Below are 18094 nucleotides of genomic sequence, written 5' to 3' on the forward strand. Positions count from 1 at the left end.
CAAGCCCCCACCCAAGTGGGAGACCCTACACCATTTCTGACAAATGGCAGTCCAATCTCTTCTTGAAAGTCTCAAGTGATGGTGCTCCCACAACTTCCGGGGGCAACTTCTGTTCCATTGATTGATTATTCTCACCATCAGAAAATTTCTCCTTATTTCTAGGTTGAATCTCTCCTTGTTCAGTTTCCATCCATTGTTCCTTATCTGGCCTTCAGGTGCCTTGGAAAATAGCTTGACCCCTTCCTCTTTGTGGCAGCTCCTCAAATATTGGAACACTTTTATCCTGTCTCCCCTGGTCCTTCTCTTCACTAGACTAGCCAAGCCCAGTTCCTGTAACCGTTCTTCATATGCCTTAGTCTCCAGTCCCCTAATCATCCTGGTTGCTCTTCTCTGTACTTTTTCTAGTCTCTCAACATCTTTTTTATAGTGTGGTGACCAAAACTGGGTGCAGTACTTTAGGTGTGGTCTTACTAAGGCTTACTAATACCACTAGAGTGGTATTAGTACCTCACTTGATCTTGATTGTATCCCTTGTTAATGCAATTTAGGATTGCATTAGCTTTTTTGGCTGCCACTGCACAATGCTGGCTCATATTTAGCTGGTTGTCCACTAAGACTCCAAGATCCCTCTCACAGTTACTGCTATTGAGCCTGGTTTCACCAAGTCTATATGTGTACTTTTGGTTTTTCTTGCCTAAGTGTAGGACTTTACTTTTCTCTACATTGAATTTCATTTTGTTAGATATGGCCCAGTGTTCTAGTCTGTCAAGATCCATCTGGATCTTCAGCCTATCTTCTTGGGTGTTAGCTATTCCTGCCAGCTTAGTATCATCTGCCAATTTGGTAAGTTCCCCTTCTGTTCCTTCATCTAAGCTGATAATGAAGATATTGAAGAGTACTGGGCCTAAGACGGAACCTTGTGGCACCCCACTGCTTACTTCCCTCCATGTAGACTTAGACCCATTAAGGACTACTCATTGAGTACGGTTTGCCAGCCAGTTGCAAGTCCATCTAGTGGTGGTGCTATCTATTCCACTTTTTTCTAGCTTGCTAAGAAGTAGGTTGACTGCCTTGCTTAGTATAGTTCAACTGGATTCTTGGTGACATCAATGACGGGTCTATGAGGTTTTCTTGGCAATTATTATGGATGGATTTTTATTGCTTTCTTCCAGAACATTTTTTCTGTTTTCCCTGATACTTCTGGGTAGACTCTTATCCCAATAACTAATGAGGTCCGACCTCACTTAGCTTGTTGAATCCAGACAAGATTGGTTAACTGCTTCTTCCTGCCAGAGCCATCCTTAATATTAATTGTGAGCCGTTGTCAGTGTCAACTCTTACTGACCACACATAGATAGATTATTTCCAGGAAGCTTAATATAACATAGATGAGATTCACTTCTTATTAGATGAAATCATTGTTAGATCTTTATGGCTTTTGGAAAGTGTTTTCGATCTGGGTATAAGACCTATTCATTAAAATTGCTTGGCTTTTTTTAGACTTTGGCGTGGGGGGGAAATGTGCATTAAGAGCTTTTCTTCAGGCTCATGTGGAGTGGAGCAAAATTTCAGGCAACCTTAATGAGCAGCAGAAAGGAACTGTGCTTGCCTAAATGCCCAAAGTAGCTCTGAATCATTTTCAGACTATCCATAATACTGCACATCCTGCCTACACTATTCTTAAATATTATTTAAAAAAAAGGTCTTAACTGGAGAAACCCAGATAATTTGCAAAGGAATAGTTGGATTTGAATTCATTTGGCACAGGGAATCCTTGACTTATGGCCATAATTCAGCCCAAATTTCCATTGCTAAGCAAGACAGTTGTTAAGTGAGTTTCTCCCCCTTTTTTGGCTTTTCTTGCCACAGTTGTTAAGTGAATCACTGCAGTTGTTAAGTTAGTACTCCGGAGTACTCAGGAGTACTCACCTCAAATGATCTAAGCCCCAGAGCTCACTGTAACATTGCCAAAAAGGCATGAAGAGTTGTTAACATTTTGTGAAGCTTCTTCTCCAGCAACATTGAATTGCTAACTAGGGCATACAAAACCTTTGCCAGACCAATTCTTGAATACAACTTGTCCGCCTGGAACCCATTCTGTATATTGGACATTAACATGATTGAGCGGATTCAGAGGTATTTCTTGAGAAAAGTTCTCTACTCCTCCACTCACAGTAGAATTCAATTCCTTATGCCTCTAGGCTTGAAATTTTGGGCCTGGACAATCTAGAACTGCGCCGCCTGCAGTCCGATCTAAGCATAGTTCACAAAATTGTCTGCTACAACATTTTGCCTGTCAACGATTTCTTCAGCTTCAATCACAATAATACACGGACACACAACCGATACAAACTCAAGATAAACCGCTCCAAACTCGATTGCAGAAAATACGACTTCAGCAACAGAGTAGTCGATGCCTGGAATGCCCTACCCGACTCCGTGGTTACAGCCTCAACCCCTCACAGCTTCAACCTCACACTGTCTACCATGGACTTCACCCCATTCCTAAGAGGTCCTTAAAGGGGGTGTACATAAGCACACCAGCGTGCCTACTGTCCCTGTCTTACTGTCCTCATTTATCTGTATTTACTTCCTTTGTTCTTGTTTATGTTCATACCTATACTTGTTATCTTGTACATGTTTGATAAATAAATAAATAAAAATAAATAGTAACAAGGTTGTTTAATAAATCTGACTTTCCCATTAACTCTGCTTGTCAGAACATTGTCAGAACAACTCTGCTTGTCAGAACAACAACACAGAAAAGAGGATCACATAACCGCAGGACACTGGAATCATCATAAATATGAACCCCTTTGCCAAGCGGCCGAATTTTGATCATGTGACCATGGAGATGCTGCAAGTAAATGATTGTTTGGAAGACAAAGACTGCTTGTATTGAGTTGGTCCTTGTGGCCCTTCCTTGCAAAATAAATTCAACAGTAACATGGGTTTCCATCAATGATGACCTAATGCGATCCAACTAACCATCTTCCCATTCCTGGTCCTAAACATTTAAATTCATGCTTAAAAAGCAAATGATCCACAAATGGAGAAAGAGACATTTTGGGAGTCAAAATTGTTTCCACCTTTGATGCCAATTTAAATCAGGGTTTGGAATTGTAAACTTTAATTCCTGAGGGTTGGGGAGGAATGGCACTTCCAATGCAGAACATCAGAGCAGGGATGGTCAGCTGAAAAATCCAAGGCAGAAGATCCATGGAGGTTTAAATTTTTAAATTAAAAATTATGTCTATTCATGCAAAATGTGTTGGATTCAGAACACAAATAGCAATAGCACTTAGACTGATATACCGCTTTATACAGTGGTAGGATTCAAACTTTTTTACTACCAGTTCTGTGGGCATGGCTTGGTGGGCATGGTATGGCTTGGTGGGCATGGCAGGGGGAGGATACTGCAAAATCCCCATTCCCTCCCCACCCTACTAACCTGCTTTCCAGCTCCGTTCTCCTGTGCAGGGCAACCAAAGAAGACCCAGCCAATCAGCTGGGACTCGGGAGGCAGAGAATAGATGGGGGCGAGGCCAGTCAGAGGTGGTATTTGCCCGGTTCTCCGAACTACTCAACATTTCCACTACCGGTTCTCCAGAACTGGTCAGAACCTGCTGAATACCACCTCTGGCTTTATAGTGCTTTACAGCCCTCTCTAAGTGGTTTACAGAGTCAGCATATTGCCCCCAACAATCTGGGTCCTCAATTTACCCACCTCAGAAGAATGGAAGGCTGAGTCAACCTTGAGCCGGGTGGGATTTGATTGGCCAAATTGCAGGCATCTGGCTGTCAGCAGAAGTAGCCTGCAGTAGTGCACTCTAACCACTGCGCCACCGAGGTTCTTTCCAAAGCCTTGAATATGGCTTTTAAAACTGCCCTACCCAGATTAAACCCCACCAATTATTGATAGAGGTTCTCTGCAGAAGAAAAGCTCTGGAGAATTCTGCATTGACATGCACAAGGATATTTTATTTATTTCATTTACTTATTTGATTTGTCAATCACTTACAAGATAATAGGCATAAGTATAAACATGAGTAACAATACAGGAAATACTTACAAATAAATGGGGACAATGGGACAAGGATGATAGGCACGATGGTGCACTTATGCAAGCCCCTTACAGACCTCTTAGGAATGGGGTGAGGTCAATAGTTTGAAGTTAAAGGAATGGGAGACAGGGGTGGGATTCTACCAGTTCGCACCTATTCGCTAGAACCGGTTGTTAACATTCTGAGCAGTTCGGAGAACCAGTTGTTAGAAGAAATTACTGGCCTAATCCTGTAAGGAAGGCAGGAAGGAAACATTCTGGTGTTGCTTACAGAAACTGCCTCTCCATTAACCCTTATTGCATTCTTGGCAGGACTAGACTTTCTGTCTCAGGAACCACTCTGGAGTTTTTTTTCCCCTCCTTTGCTGGTACTTTGCTTGTGTGGAGTGACCATTCAAAGTTACAATGGCACTGAAAAAAGTGACTTATGACCGTTTTTCACACTTACGACTGTTGCAGCATCCCCACAGTCATGAGAGGCCAGGCAAGGTGATGCGTGCCTCGATGTGAGTGATATTGAGTTGGTCACGCTCAGCCAATAACATGACCACCAAGCCACGCCCACCAACTAAGCCACGCCCACAAAACCGGTTGTTAAAAAAATTGAATCCCACCCCTGGTTAGAGGATGTAACAACAGAGTCAGCTAGAGTATTCCAGGCATTGACCACTCTGTTGCTGAAGTCGTACTTTCTGCAATCAAGTTTGGAGCGGTTTACATTGAGTTTGCATCTGTTGTGTGCTCTTGTATTGTTGCGGTTGAAGCTGAAGTAGTCCTTGACTGGTAGGACATTGTAGCAGAAGAATATTGTGCCGGTGAGTATTAGAGATAGCCCTCGGCTTACAACCATTCATTTCGTGACAGTTCTTAAGTGAAATCACTGAGGTCGTTAAGCTAGTAACACGGTTGTTAAGGGAATCTGGCTTCCCCGCTGAGTTTGCTTGTCAGAAGATCTCAAAAAGTAATCACATGATCCCGCAACCGTCATAAACATGAATCAATGGCCGAGCTTCTCAACTTCAATTACATGACCAGGGAGATGCTGCAACGGTTGTAAGTGTGAAAAACAGCCATAAATCACTTTTTTTCAGTAACCCCGAATGGTCCCTAAATGAACTGTTGTAAGTCGAGGACTGCCTTGTACTCGGGATTTCCATGTGAAAAATGTACATTTCCAACAACGTCTCCAGATCCCCTTTTCAAATCCAGCTTGAGGTTCAGCTGGGATATTTCTGGAGGTGGAAACAATGTCTGTGGTTTTTCTTGGCTACCAAATAACAGTGGTTTGTGGTTGACTTTTAAGTTTTTTCCAGTCAAGCTTACCCCCTGGGGTGTGAATTTCTTCATCATCCTTTGAGCCGTTCACTCTTTTTCAGGATTAAACATAGCCATTTTCCGTACTTTCCCAAAAGGAAACCAAAGCTATATGTGCTTTTAAAAGAATAAACACCTCTGGGCCATCCCACAGCTGTTCTGATGTTCCCGACTACTTCTGGCTCTTCCAGTAAATTATTCTGATTTCCAGACAATGGCTGATTCTATACAGGCAGTCCTCGACTTACAACAGTCCACTTAGTGACCGTTTGAAGTTACAACGGCCCTGGAAAAAGTGATTTATGACTGCTTTTCATATATTTCCAATCATTGCAGCATCCCCATGATCAAAATTCAGCCACTTGGCAACTGACTCATGTTTATGACGGTTGCAGTGTCCTGGGGTCATGTGATCAACTTTGGTGCCCTTCTGACAAGCAAAGTCAATGGGGAAGCCAGATTCACTTAACAACTGCCTTACTAATTTAACACCTGCAGTGATTCACTTAACAACTGTGACAAGAAAATGTGTAAAAGGGGGCAAAACTCACATAAGTTTGAGTTCTACTTATATTATTTTGCAATGGTTTACCTGGAAGCTGTAGCAGAGGTGGTATTCAGCAGGTTCTGACCAGTTCTGGAGAACTGGTAGCGGAAATTTTGAGTGGTTTGGAGAACCGGCAAATACCACCTCTGACTGGCCCTGCCCCCATCTATTCTCTGCCTCCTGAGTCCCAGCTGATCGGCTGGGTCTTCTTTGGTTGCCCTGCACAGGAGAACGGAGCTGGAAAGCAGGTTAGTGGGGTGGGGAGGGAATGGGGATTTTACAGTATCCTTCCCATGCCACACCCACCATGCCATGCCCACCAAGCCACACCCACAGAACCGGTAGTAAAAAATTTTGAATACCACCACTGAGCTGTAGAAAATAATACTTATCTAGAAATAAGCGCCGACCAGTTCATATGTGCATCTCTCCATGCATCACATCTATCTAGCTTCTAATTCTAGAAACCCGAGAATAGTTTTATTGGGGCTGGTAAAAGAATTAGCTTAGCAGATGGGCCTTAATTTTGCCTGATGGATGTTCTTTCTGGCCAAATCTTTGTTCTGGGTAATAATTTTCCTTTCCCTAATATAAAGCTACCTAGGTATTGATCTTCCCCTAACACTTGCCAAATCAATATGTTGGAAGAGATGACTGATAAACGTCCAGGACTCAGAAACTGCTTACGATGGACGGGAACCCCACCCTTCCTTGGCAACCTTTCCACACCTTAATTTGTTCATTTGTAACTTTGGTTCCTTGTTTCCTAACAAGAATAGACTTAAGTTTTATCCTGCTGATCTTGTGAAGATCAGAGCTAACATCTGGATAAGAGATAAAATGTCATGGGTAGGATTAAAAGGGAGAATAATTTTTAATTAAATGCAATCTGTGCAGGAAGACAAGATTAAGGAGGGGGATGTGAGAGTGTTGGAAATATCTCCATCTGGTCAGTTGTTTTAATAGGCCAGGCAGCAACCAAGGTATATTAATTCGCCAAGCACACTGCTTTAAATGCCTAATGGCCATTGGAATTAGCATCCTGGCTATTCTAAATTCACAGGGCAGCCTGTCTGTCTGTTGACACGTATTCTGCTCATGCTCTCTACGTGAATTATTAGTATAGATTTCGGTTTAGGAGGTGGAAGCATTTCTGTTTTTTTAAAAAAAGAAGCTTTGGACGGTGATTAAGAAACGGTTTAAAAACAAAATTCATAGTATTGTGGTGAATTTGTATAATTCCATGATGCATATTAGAAATGCTTCCATGAATATAATTTTGGGTGCTCTCTGCAAAACAAGAGTTAGACAGCTGGGAAAGGTTCAACAAAATACTGGTAGATCAAGAATTTTTAGAAGCATCTTGACACGAGATGCCACCTAGCCATCTTCTATGGTGTCATTGATAGTCAACCTGGTCACTACCACCCACTAGTGGGTGTTCCAGCTTTCATGGTGGGCGGTAGGGGTTTTGTCCCGTACTTTATAAATCATCATTACTGTGGAACCGGTGGGCGGTTAGAGAAACTAACAGAGATTTTAAAAAGTGGGCAGTAGGTATAAAAAGGTTGACTAGCCCTGTCCTACGGTAAGGGCCCCAATCATTACCAATCTCCGGCCCATTATGAACCAAGCCACACAAGCAAGCAAAGCGTCATCTAATGTGGGAAGCTCCCCTTCCTAGAAGAATGAAATATTTGGAGAAATATTAAAAAGGAAAGATATTATATTTCCCCAAAGTGAGAAATGGAGAAACATGCTCTTAAATCAGCCCCAGTCTCCCTGTCCCCAAGCAGAAATGGAGGAGGCCAGCTTTTAGAAATGCATGTTTGGTAATCCATTCAAGACAGGATATTTTCAAACAAAGGCAGAATGGTAGGATTAGAAGCAGCCCCCCACCCAAGCTCCAACACAGGATGAAAGCTATTAGCCACAGTGGGAATTACCCAAACCCTTTCAGAACACAAGCCCCTTCATTGCACCATCCCCCAGAGCAGTCCAAACTTCAATAAGCCAGAGATTGACCAGATCAGATCGGACAAGTACCTAGAATTTGCATTTCCTCTTTTGCCTATAGAGCCAGCTATGACCCCTACATAACCCCTACATGATCCCATAGGAATCTGACAACAGCCAATAGAATATTAGAGGGCATGTTCTTGCCACAGGAACAGGAAGCTCAAATACAATGCCCAAAGAGGGTATAAAAACCTGCCCACTCTCAACTCCATTTTGTCAGCTGTCCCAAAATCACATGTGCTTGGTGGTTTTGTTTAATCAATAAACCATCTTTCCAATCAGCCTCCATGTTTCCAGTGTCTTTCTCCCAGCTTGGAACTCAACCAGATGGATATTCCTTCCAACAATTGGGATCTAGGTAGTGCACAGCTCACACAAACACACACACACACACACACACAACACACACAGTCCATAGAAAAATTGTTTTCCACAAAATCGGTACCTGGTCCCCAAAAGGTTGAGGACTTTATGTTTATCCTGTTGTTTATAAGCTTTACTTATCCGCAGCTAACCAGGATGTACTGAATTAAACCTTTTGTGAGATGTGATTCCATGAGGAAACTGTGCAATCTTCTCAGCATACACTGGAATAAAATGTAGCTGGGTAATTTGTAGGCTTGTGTCTTATGAATACAGTCATGGAGTCTCCTAGGTTTGCCCATTTCATCTTCAAATCACTAATGTTCCACTAACCCTCCAGACATGCTACTTACATAGCACCTCCTTCAACTTAGTACTCAGCGAAGAGTAACTTTTCCCCATCACTGGTTGGACAGGGCTTGTTTATTCTGAGACCTTCAAAGTTCTGGATGTGATTCCTTTAGCCCAGTGGTTCCCAAACTTTTTCAGTCCACCGCCCCCTTGGTGCTACAAACTCATCCTCAATGCCCCCCACCCAGGGGCAGGATTCAAATTTCTGTGGGTGTGGCCTAATTTGAGGGCATGGCTTGCTGGTCACATGACTGGGTGGGCGTGGTTTGGTGACTGGCAAACCAAATACAAGTGGTCCTCACTTAATGACCGGTTGCTTAGCAAGTGTTCTAATTTATGACTGGCCTCCCCAGAACTACTTGATCTGTTTTTGGAGTTTTGACACCCATTCACACACACACACACACACACACACACACACACACACACACTCACTTCTAACCCTGCTGGAGCAGGTCACTGGACTAGAATCGGCAAAGCATCTCTGATTAGATCCTAGAAGTGAATAGAATCTAATCAGAGATGCTTTGCCGATTCTTGTTGATTTGTTTTATTCGTATTTCTTTATTCTATGTTGCTGAATTGCATTGACATGTGTGTCCCTTCTTGTGCACAGCCCAGAAGCTTTTGTGATTCTTTGCAGCAAAAAATTACCGACCTCTAACTTTGCTCTACTTATCAAACGCACCACCACTGTCGCATTCTAGGTGCCGGCTCCGCAGGTCCCCCCCATTGAGCCCGCTGCACTGGAAGGACCTGCCCAAGCAAGTCCAAGCGGAGCGGTGCACCAAATCAATGGGGTGAGCCTGGGAGAGGGAAAGAGAGAGAGAGAAAAGAGAGAGAGAAAGAGAGAAAGAAGAAAAGAAAGAGAAAAGGGAAAGAAAGGAAAAGGGACAAAGAAAGAGGGGGGGATGGAGGGATGGAGGGGGAGAAAGGGAGAGAGAGAGAGAGAGAGAGAGAGAGAGAGAGAGAGAGAGAGAGAGAGCTGATGCATCAGATTGAAATGAGGGCTAGTTTAGAGGCCCTTTTCCACATTGAAACATCTTTGCCAGAATCTTTGCCTGCACATTGAAACATCTTTAATTAAAAGTTTTATGAAGTTATGTGGGCGAAACATGGCCAAGACTATCAGGAAGCTCTCACATTTTGTTGAGGCTTTAAACAGGATCCATTGGACCAGATCTCCACCCTAAAAATTACTTTTCCCCAATGTATTACAGTGCCAATTCTGAAGAAGGCAAAACCAAAATGTACTGGTAAATTACAAGGAGAACACACGCACACACACACTCCCTTCTAACCCTGCTGGAGCAGGTGATTGGACTAGAATAGATATCTCATTATATTTCTCCTCCCTCCCTCCCTCTTTATTTCTTTTTCTTTCTGTCCCTTCCTTCCATTCCCCTCCTCTTTCTTTGTCTGTCCCATTTTCTTTCTGTCCCTTTTCTCTTTCTCTCTCTTTCCTCTCTCAGGCTCACCCCACTGACTTCGTGCACCACTCCATTCGGACTTGCTTGGGCATGTGCCTCCAGTGTAAGGGGCTCAATGGGGTGATCCTGCGGGGCCTCACCCCAAACTGCAGCGGTGGGAAAGGAGAGCAAACCAGAGCGGCTTTGTTCTCTTTTTCAAGCATCCCACCGCCACTTGAACGCAGCGGCAGTGGGATATTTGAAAAAGAGAACAAAGCTGCTCTGGTTTGCTCTCCTTTCCCAATGCTGTGTTCGGGGCAAGGCCCCCCAGGATCACCCCATTGAGCCCCTTGCACCGGAGCGTGCAAGTCAATGGGGTGATCCTGCGGGTTCTTGCCTCGAACGCGGCAGTGGTGGCGGGATTTTTTCTCACCCCTGAATTGTGCGAGGGACCTCCAGCATCCTCCTGCTGCCTCTTAGCGCTCCCCTGCCAGCCACTTTGCCCCTTAGCACCCCCCTAAGGCATCTCAACTGCCGCCCACTTGGGGAACCATTGCTTTAGCCCTTTCAAAAATTTCCACCAAATTATAATTTTTGATCTGGCTGAGACATCATTATACAATATTGGAAATAATCAGTATGATTCTCTTTATTAAGGGGTTAGATTCATTTAAGCCATGTTAACTTTTGTTTTGGCCCCATTTACTTTTTAAGGTGAATCTCTTGGCATAATCCCAGATTGGTTGTGGGTTGTGATAGGAAAGAGGAGAGCAACCTATGCCTCACTTTTGCAGTATGTTTGCTTTGATGCTAGATATTTAATTTGAATTGACTTTGGCATCTGTTATTTCTCCATTCAGAAGTATTTCTTCACCACAAAGTTTTAATCTGGAGCATGAGCCCATCTCTCTCTAGGCACAATTCTCTCTGTTTCTCTCTCTCTCATCTCTCTCTCTCTCATTACCTCTCTCTCTCTCTTTCATCTTTCTGTCTGTCTAGCTATCTAGTTATATCTATCTGCTATCTCTGTCATTATTTCTCTCTGTGTGTCTTTGATTTATCGCTATCATCTATCTGTCTATCAATCATCATCTACCTCTAGCTATCTAAAATATTTATACAAATACCCATCATACCGAACTCTGGACATTTTATCAATAAATAAAATGATAATACATAAATATATTAAAACCGCAAACATTAAAAACCTAGCACCAAAGTTAAACTTCTGACATAATGTTTCTCTTAAATTCTTCTCACTCGCCTCATCCTATCTCAGATCTTGGGTGAAACACCAGGTCTTCGGTGCTTTTCAGAAAGTTATGAGGGTAGAGGCTTCCAAACTTCAGGGAGAAGTGTATTTCTATAGGGCAGGGGCTCTATAGCACACTTCCTGAATACCACCATGTGGCAATATTCAGGGGAAGAAATTAGGAGTGTGTCTACCCTGCCAAAGGTGGTAGGATGGGTAGATGTCCTTAAGGATTGATGGTCCTAAAGATAACCTGGCCCTGTGCCACATAGAACTTTAAAGGTGATAACCAGTAATTTGAATTGCACCTGGAAGGAAACTGGGAGCCAGTGCAGCTCACACAACAGAGGTGTGGCATGGATAAACCTAGGGGCACCCATCATTGCACATGCCGCCACATTCTGGATCAGTTGTAGCTTCTGGGTGGTCTTCAAGGACAGCCCCATGTACAATGAATTGTAGTATAGAACAGAATTCTTTATTGGCCAAGTGTTATTGGACACACAAGGAATTTGTCTTGGTGCATAGGCTCTCAGTGTACATTAAAGAAAAGACAAATTTGTCAAGAGTCAAGAACAGTGGTGGGATTCAGCCAGTTCACACCAGTTCGGGAGAACTGGCTATTAACTTTCTGAGCAGTTTGGTGAACTGGTTGTTGCAAGAAATCATTAGGGCAGAGAACTGGTTGTTAAATTATTTGAATCTCACCACTGGTCAAGAATCATAAGGTACAACACTTAATATAGTCATAGGGCACAATAAGCAATCAAATCATACTAGGAAACAGCCAATATAAATCATAAGGATACAAGTGACAAAGTTACAGTCATACAGTCACAAGTGGGAGGGGATGGGCGATAAGGAGTGATGAGAAGATTAATAGTAGTGCAGACTTAGTAAATAGTTGGACAGTGTTGAGGGAATTCTTTTTTTTTTTCTGTATCAGGTTAATAGATTTATTGTGGCTTTGAGCATCAAAGAATATTTGAGGTAACTACTAGCCTTTGTCAAATATCTCCCTGGAATTTTAAGAGCTCAGTTGCAATGAGGAATTCTTGGTTACATATGCACTCAGTGCTACTTGGGAGGACAAACTCTTAAAAAGAAGATGTGTGCATGATGTATATCTGTGAATCAGGGCAAGAACCTCCTGCTTCTAAAGAGTTCTTAGTAGTACTCACCCAGAGAGACATCTGGAAATCCTACAGATCACACGGCTGAATCCAGATTTAGAGGAGCATCACACAAAAAGCAGATTTTCCCCCCCCTGTTTGCTAAGGGAGTTTTGCACGCATTAATAAAGAAAGGCCTGTCAAAATACTTCCAAGGAGTGGAACTTTAAAAAAGTTTAATGGTTGTTCAGTATGGGCTATGCAATCTTCCAGGACTTAGAACTAGATGGCAAAGTATTATTCAGTGACCGTGTCTTCAGACAGCAGAAGGCTCATGTGGAAAGACAGATGCTTATTCATGTCAACTGCATCCTTTCCATTTTCAAAATTATCCTAATATTGCTACAGAGTACATTATTCTGAAGAACCTTCCTGTGCTGTCAGATGGAGATATTTGAATAAAGGTCTTCTTTTTGTTTCTTGAAGTATTCTCTCAGCTCTGGTCGCCTGGCTTTTAATGTAGGTGTCAACAAACCATTTTGTACTGAGAACATTTCAGAGTGGATGGAAACTGCTTTAACCTGTTCAAATGAATGAAGTCCACTTTCTTTTCCTAATTGCACCATATCTTCCATTATAGCATGTTTCAGTTCCTCATTGCTGCAAAGATCTGTAAAAGTTCCATGAAAGCCCCTTTTCTTGGCCCAGCCTGGCATGACTTCAGCATCTGGTACAACTATCCCCACTAGAAAGGCCTGTAAGCTATCTCCATCCACGTATATTTGGGAAACAGGTTCACTACGAATGTAGATATTTTCAATTTTTTCTGGTGCAATGTATTCTCCCTGAACCAATTTAAATATATGTTTTTTTTTCTATCGATGATTTTGAGTGTTCCATTAGACAGCCACTTTCCAATGTCCCCTGTATGAAGCCAGCCATCCTTGTCCAAGGCTTCAGCTGTTCTCTCTTTATCTTTTAAGTAGCCTTTGAAAACATTGAGACCTTTGACACAGATCTCTCCCTCTCCTTTGGAAGAAAAGTAATTCAATTCTTCAACATCCACCAATTTAATAAAATTACAAGGCAGAGGTGCTCCAACGTGGCCTGATGTCCAATCTCCCGGAGTAGTGAAGATACACCCAGCTGTACACTCTGTTTGACAGTGTTGAGGGAATTCCAGGTAGAACCTGGAACACTGGTGTGCAGTGCTCTATAGCATCATTTTGAGGGTAGGAGTTGAAACAGTTTATGTCCGGGATGTGAGGGGTCTGTAAATATTTTCACAGCCCTCTTTTTGACTCGTGCAGTATACAGGTCCTCGATAGAAGGCAGGTTGGTAGCAATTGTTTTTTTCTGCAGTTCTAATTTTCCGTTGAAGTCTGTGTCTGTCCTGTTGGGTTGCAGAACCAAACCAGACAGCTATAGAGGTGCGGATGACAGACTCAATAATTCCTCTGTAGAACTGGATCAGCAGCTCCTTGGGCAGTTTGAGCTTTATGAGTTGGCGCAGAAAGAACATTCTTTGTTGTGCTTTTTTGATGACGTTTTTGATGTTAGGTGTCCATTTTAGGTCATAATAGAACCTAGAAATTTGAAGTTCTCTACTGTTGATACTGTGTTGTCTAGTTTTGTAAGAGGTGGTAGTAGTAATCCAAATGGGAAGTGACCAAGACACAGTCTTGACCTTTATGCCCTCCTCCCAGTAATTTGATTAAAAAAATGCATGAGTCGATCGTATAAGATGGCAATCAGATTCAAAAGCAAGTCAATTGAGGGACGTTGGCAAAGGGTTGGCACTTGGAAAACCTTGGATAAGTTGAATCAAAGGGGAATGAAAGAAAGCGGGAAAGATCCCAAGGATTTGACCAGGCAAAGGAGGGAGATGGGCACAGAACAGAAATGTACAAATGGAACAGAGGCTGCCATCCGTGTGCTGATGTGGAATAATAATCAAGTCATCCTGCTGTACAACAGAACCACAAAATGAAATTGGCTTCCATCCATTTGGGCAATATACATACTGAGAGTGCTTTATCGTGCCATTTTTAAACTCTGAACTAATGGGTACTTTGGCAACAGATCATTTAAGCCATGTTAACCTGAAGCCTGAAATCATTATTAATTCCTTTAGTACTGTAATAACGTTGATGGAGACAAACTCTTATAACATTGAAATAGTATAGTATTTAGCAGTAATTAACGTCCTCTAATTAGGAAATGTTGCCAAGTAGTTTTTCTCTGCTGGCTCCACGAGTAGTTAAGTGCAGCTGGATGAAAATTAACCACAAAGGGAACAGCTTGTGTTTTATGTGAAGTTTGCCTTTGATTCCAAAAAGATATTCATTAATATCTCTTCATTATCAGAAAGGGGCCACGGAGTTACTAATATTAGAAAGAGCAATGAGCTCCGGTGCTCTAACATATAATAGGCTAACTTGATGAGGTCAGAAGTAGAAAATTCACCAACTGGTCTTACTACCTGGTTACTCTTCCAATGCTTAGGAGAATTGGAATTTAGTAGAACTATTGCTAAAGGGATGGAAACTGCAGACCCACAAATTTGGACAAAGAAGTTATGACTTTCATTTGCAGTGAAATGAAAGGTTTTGAGATGGATGGGAGATGGAGACAGTTGATGGTAGATTGCCATTTTGGGATTGGATCTCATTGGCCAGTCACACAAGCCAATCATAATTGCCCTTGTCTTTTCCAGTGTGACAAAAAGTCATGCTGTCAATAGGCTGATGGAGCCATTAAAATAGCAGCTACTAAAATAGGTTCTGTCACTGTGATAGCTGTATAGGTAATTCTCAACTTACAACCCTTCATTTCGAAGTTACAATGGCGCTGAAAAAGCGATTTATGGCTGTTTTTCACACTATGACGGTTGCAGTATCCCCATGGTCACGTGATCAAAATTCGGACACTTGGCAACTGGCAGGTTCTTGTGAAGGTTGCAGTGTCATCTTGCAGGATCATGCGATCAACCTTTGTGACAGTGGTGGTGTTGTGACTCCGAGACTTGAACCTGATCAGTCAGCAGATGTGGGTTCGAGCGATGAAGAAGATCTGGCACTGAGATTCGAGCCTGCATTATTAAGTGACTTAGAGGGGAGTCAAGTAGAGGGAGAGGAGTTAGATCTGAGATATGAGCCTGATTTATTGGAGGATTCAGAGTCCACTCTCTCCCCTGAATCTACTTCCCTAATTACACCTCAGGTGTTAACTGTTAATCAGGAAAGTTTATCAGAGGCTTCAAGCGGTGATGAAACTGCCGGATGCTGGCTGGATGCCAGAACTAGGAGAAGATTGAGATGTCAATCTCAATCAGAAAAGAGACGTCCAGCAAAGGATTAATTAATGAGACTGACACGCCCTCTCTCAGAGGATATAAGGGAGCGTACGAGTTAGTAATCTTTGCTGGAAACAAAGTGAGTTTTGCCTTGGAAAGAAATGCGTCTGACTACTGCGTTGTGATTTACGAACTATACAGAATTGCCGGACAGATTCTAGGAGGATTGCCAAAGGACTGTGATAACAGAGCAATTGAATCTTCTGTCTCTGGTTTTGTTTACGTAAAGTATTTGAACTTTGTAACTTGAAGTTTTCATCTGTGGATACAGGTGGGACAGAACAGGTGGTATGCTACCAGTTTGGACTGGTTCACCTGAACCGGTAGTAAAAAAAAAAAAAAGCCTCCACAATCAGCCTGAGAGGAGAAAGAAAAGCAAGGATCAGCCCTCCCACCTGCCTCTGTGCTTTGCTCTTCTTGATCCTCTCATCTGATTGGTGCTGCACGTTAGGTGCAGCTTTCCACACACCAGCAGAGGCCTGCAGGGACAGTGTTAAGCGTGTGTGCATGAGTGCGCTCGATCACCGAACCAGAAGCGGAACAGGTAGGATCCCACTACTGCTTTGTGACCTTCTGACACTGGGGAAGCTGGATTCATTTAACAACCATGTTACTCGCTTAATAACTGCAGTGATTCACTTAACAACTGTGGCAAAAAAAAGATTGTGTCGGAGTATATTGATGAACTGAAATAGAGCACGGTAACAATGAATAGGCATAGCAGCCAATGAATAGGCATAGGAACTAAGTCAGCCAATGAGAACTGTTTGGAAACTGAAACTAGAAGTAGCCTAGGCATGGCTCTATATTAAGCTCTGCAGCTCTGAAGCTATGTTGAGCTCTGAGTCTGTCTATTGAAAATGAAACTGCTTCTCTCCTCTGCTGTGTATAATGCTTGCCTGCTGAACTAAAGTGAAACCGATGTCTGTTTCTGAGCTCCTGAGTTGCTGCTGAAGCTCTGAACTTGTAACATGTCTACTTCTGTTTGAGTTTGCTCTACATTGGAGAAATCTACAACTGGCTTGTAAAATTTACTTCATATGTTTATAAAGAAGTTAAATGAAGCCTCAGCCACCTGTGTTTACTCTTCTAGTGCTGAATTTACGCTGCAAAATTCTGAACAGATTGTAAAAGTGGGCAAAACTCACTGAACAACTATCTTGCTTAACGACGGAAGGTCTGGGCTCAATTTTGGTCATAAGTTGAAGAATACCTGTATACACAATACCTGAGACGGAAAAATGCATTAGAGCAAACCAAGCAAATGGCAGGATTTACAGCAATATACATACTGGCCTATGTATATTAGGAAGATTTGTATCTTTATCCATCAATTCTATAATAATTATTATCCCAAATATCAAAACAAGCCTAGATAAGCTTGTTGGAGGTGTAAATCCTCCCCCCCACCCCACTTTGAAAAAAGAAGGGTTATTTGATAGCATTGCCACGGGTTGTTTCGATTTCTGCACATTTTAAATATTCACAGCTAATGCTCTAAAATACATTTTTTAAAGTTAAAAAAAACCAACAACCTGCAATTTAATATATTGGATATATTTCAACAGCAGGCTGTTGGATCTTGCTAAATCTTGTCTCCCCCTTCTTTAAAATCTCTGTCCCCTTACTTAATGATACCCCCATGGTGTTATGTAGGCCAGATGTGGTTTTATAATGGAGCTTGGAAAAGAAATCTATGGAATAATTAGCTGGTATGGATGTAACCAAAGAGAGCTTTTGTTAGCAGCAAAGCCTGAAATCTTGGGGAATTTCTAATGCTGTCTGGAACGCTCTTCTTGGTTCATTGTGAAACTTCAGAGCATATGGTGCTTCTGCTGGTAGGTGTTATTTCAAAGTTTTCAAATCACACTACGAGAGAGTCCCTCTGGTGAGCTATTGGAATGCTTAGCAACTGTGAATTGAAAGTGACAGAAGAGAGAAAGAGGGACTTAAAAAAAAAATCAAGCCAGAGATACGTTCTGTTTCTAAGAAAAGAGTACAAAATAAATCTATAAATCGAGACAGCTTTACAAGGGGAAAAGAGAGGCCAGCGTTCCAAATCGGGAGGGGTGTTTTGTGTGGAAATATCGCCTGCATTGTTTTAACTCCCTTCTCCCCCCCCACCCAATACTCCTTGTGGAGAACTCCCCTCCCTGCAAAAGTCATCTAAATGTTAAAATAAAAATATGGTCACTTTCTCATGCTGACATGGTGCCGTAAGGTGCAAATTCAAACAACTGGCAGATAAAATATGGAGTCACTTAAGATAGCTCTCAAAGGGCCAAGTGGCTTTGTGGAACGAGGAAAAA

The 18094-nt window shown here is 42.3% G+C and overlaps 1 pseudogene across 1 annotated transcript; it reads right to left on the bottom strand.

Annotated features, from left to right (window-relative positions):
- Positions 1–12358: 12358 nt before the first annotated feature.
- Positions 12359–16294, bottom strand: LOC113419366 (long-chain-fatty-acid--CoA ligase 6 pseudogene; annotated as a pseudogene). The gene is made up of 2 exons (XR_015750185.1): positions 16181–16294; positions 12359–13643 (listed from the first exon to the last, which is right to left on the bottom strand). The product of XR_015750185.1 is annotated as a long-chain-fatty-acid--CoA ligase 6 pseudogene (transcript).
- Positions 16295–18094: the final 1800 nt, after the last annotated feature.

Source organism: Notechis scutatus, chromosome 6, assembly GCF_049901735.1.
Source record: "Notechis scutatus isolate UNSWTSFEM ecotype Mainland chromosome 6, rNotScu1.2, whole genome shotgun sequence".
Taxonomy (NCBI): Eukaryota; Metazoa; Chordata; class Lepidosauria; order Squamata; family Elapidae; genus Notechis; species Notechis scutatus.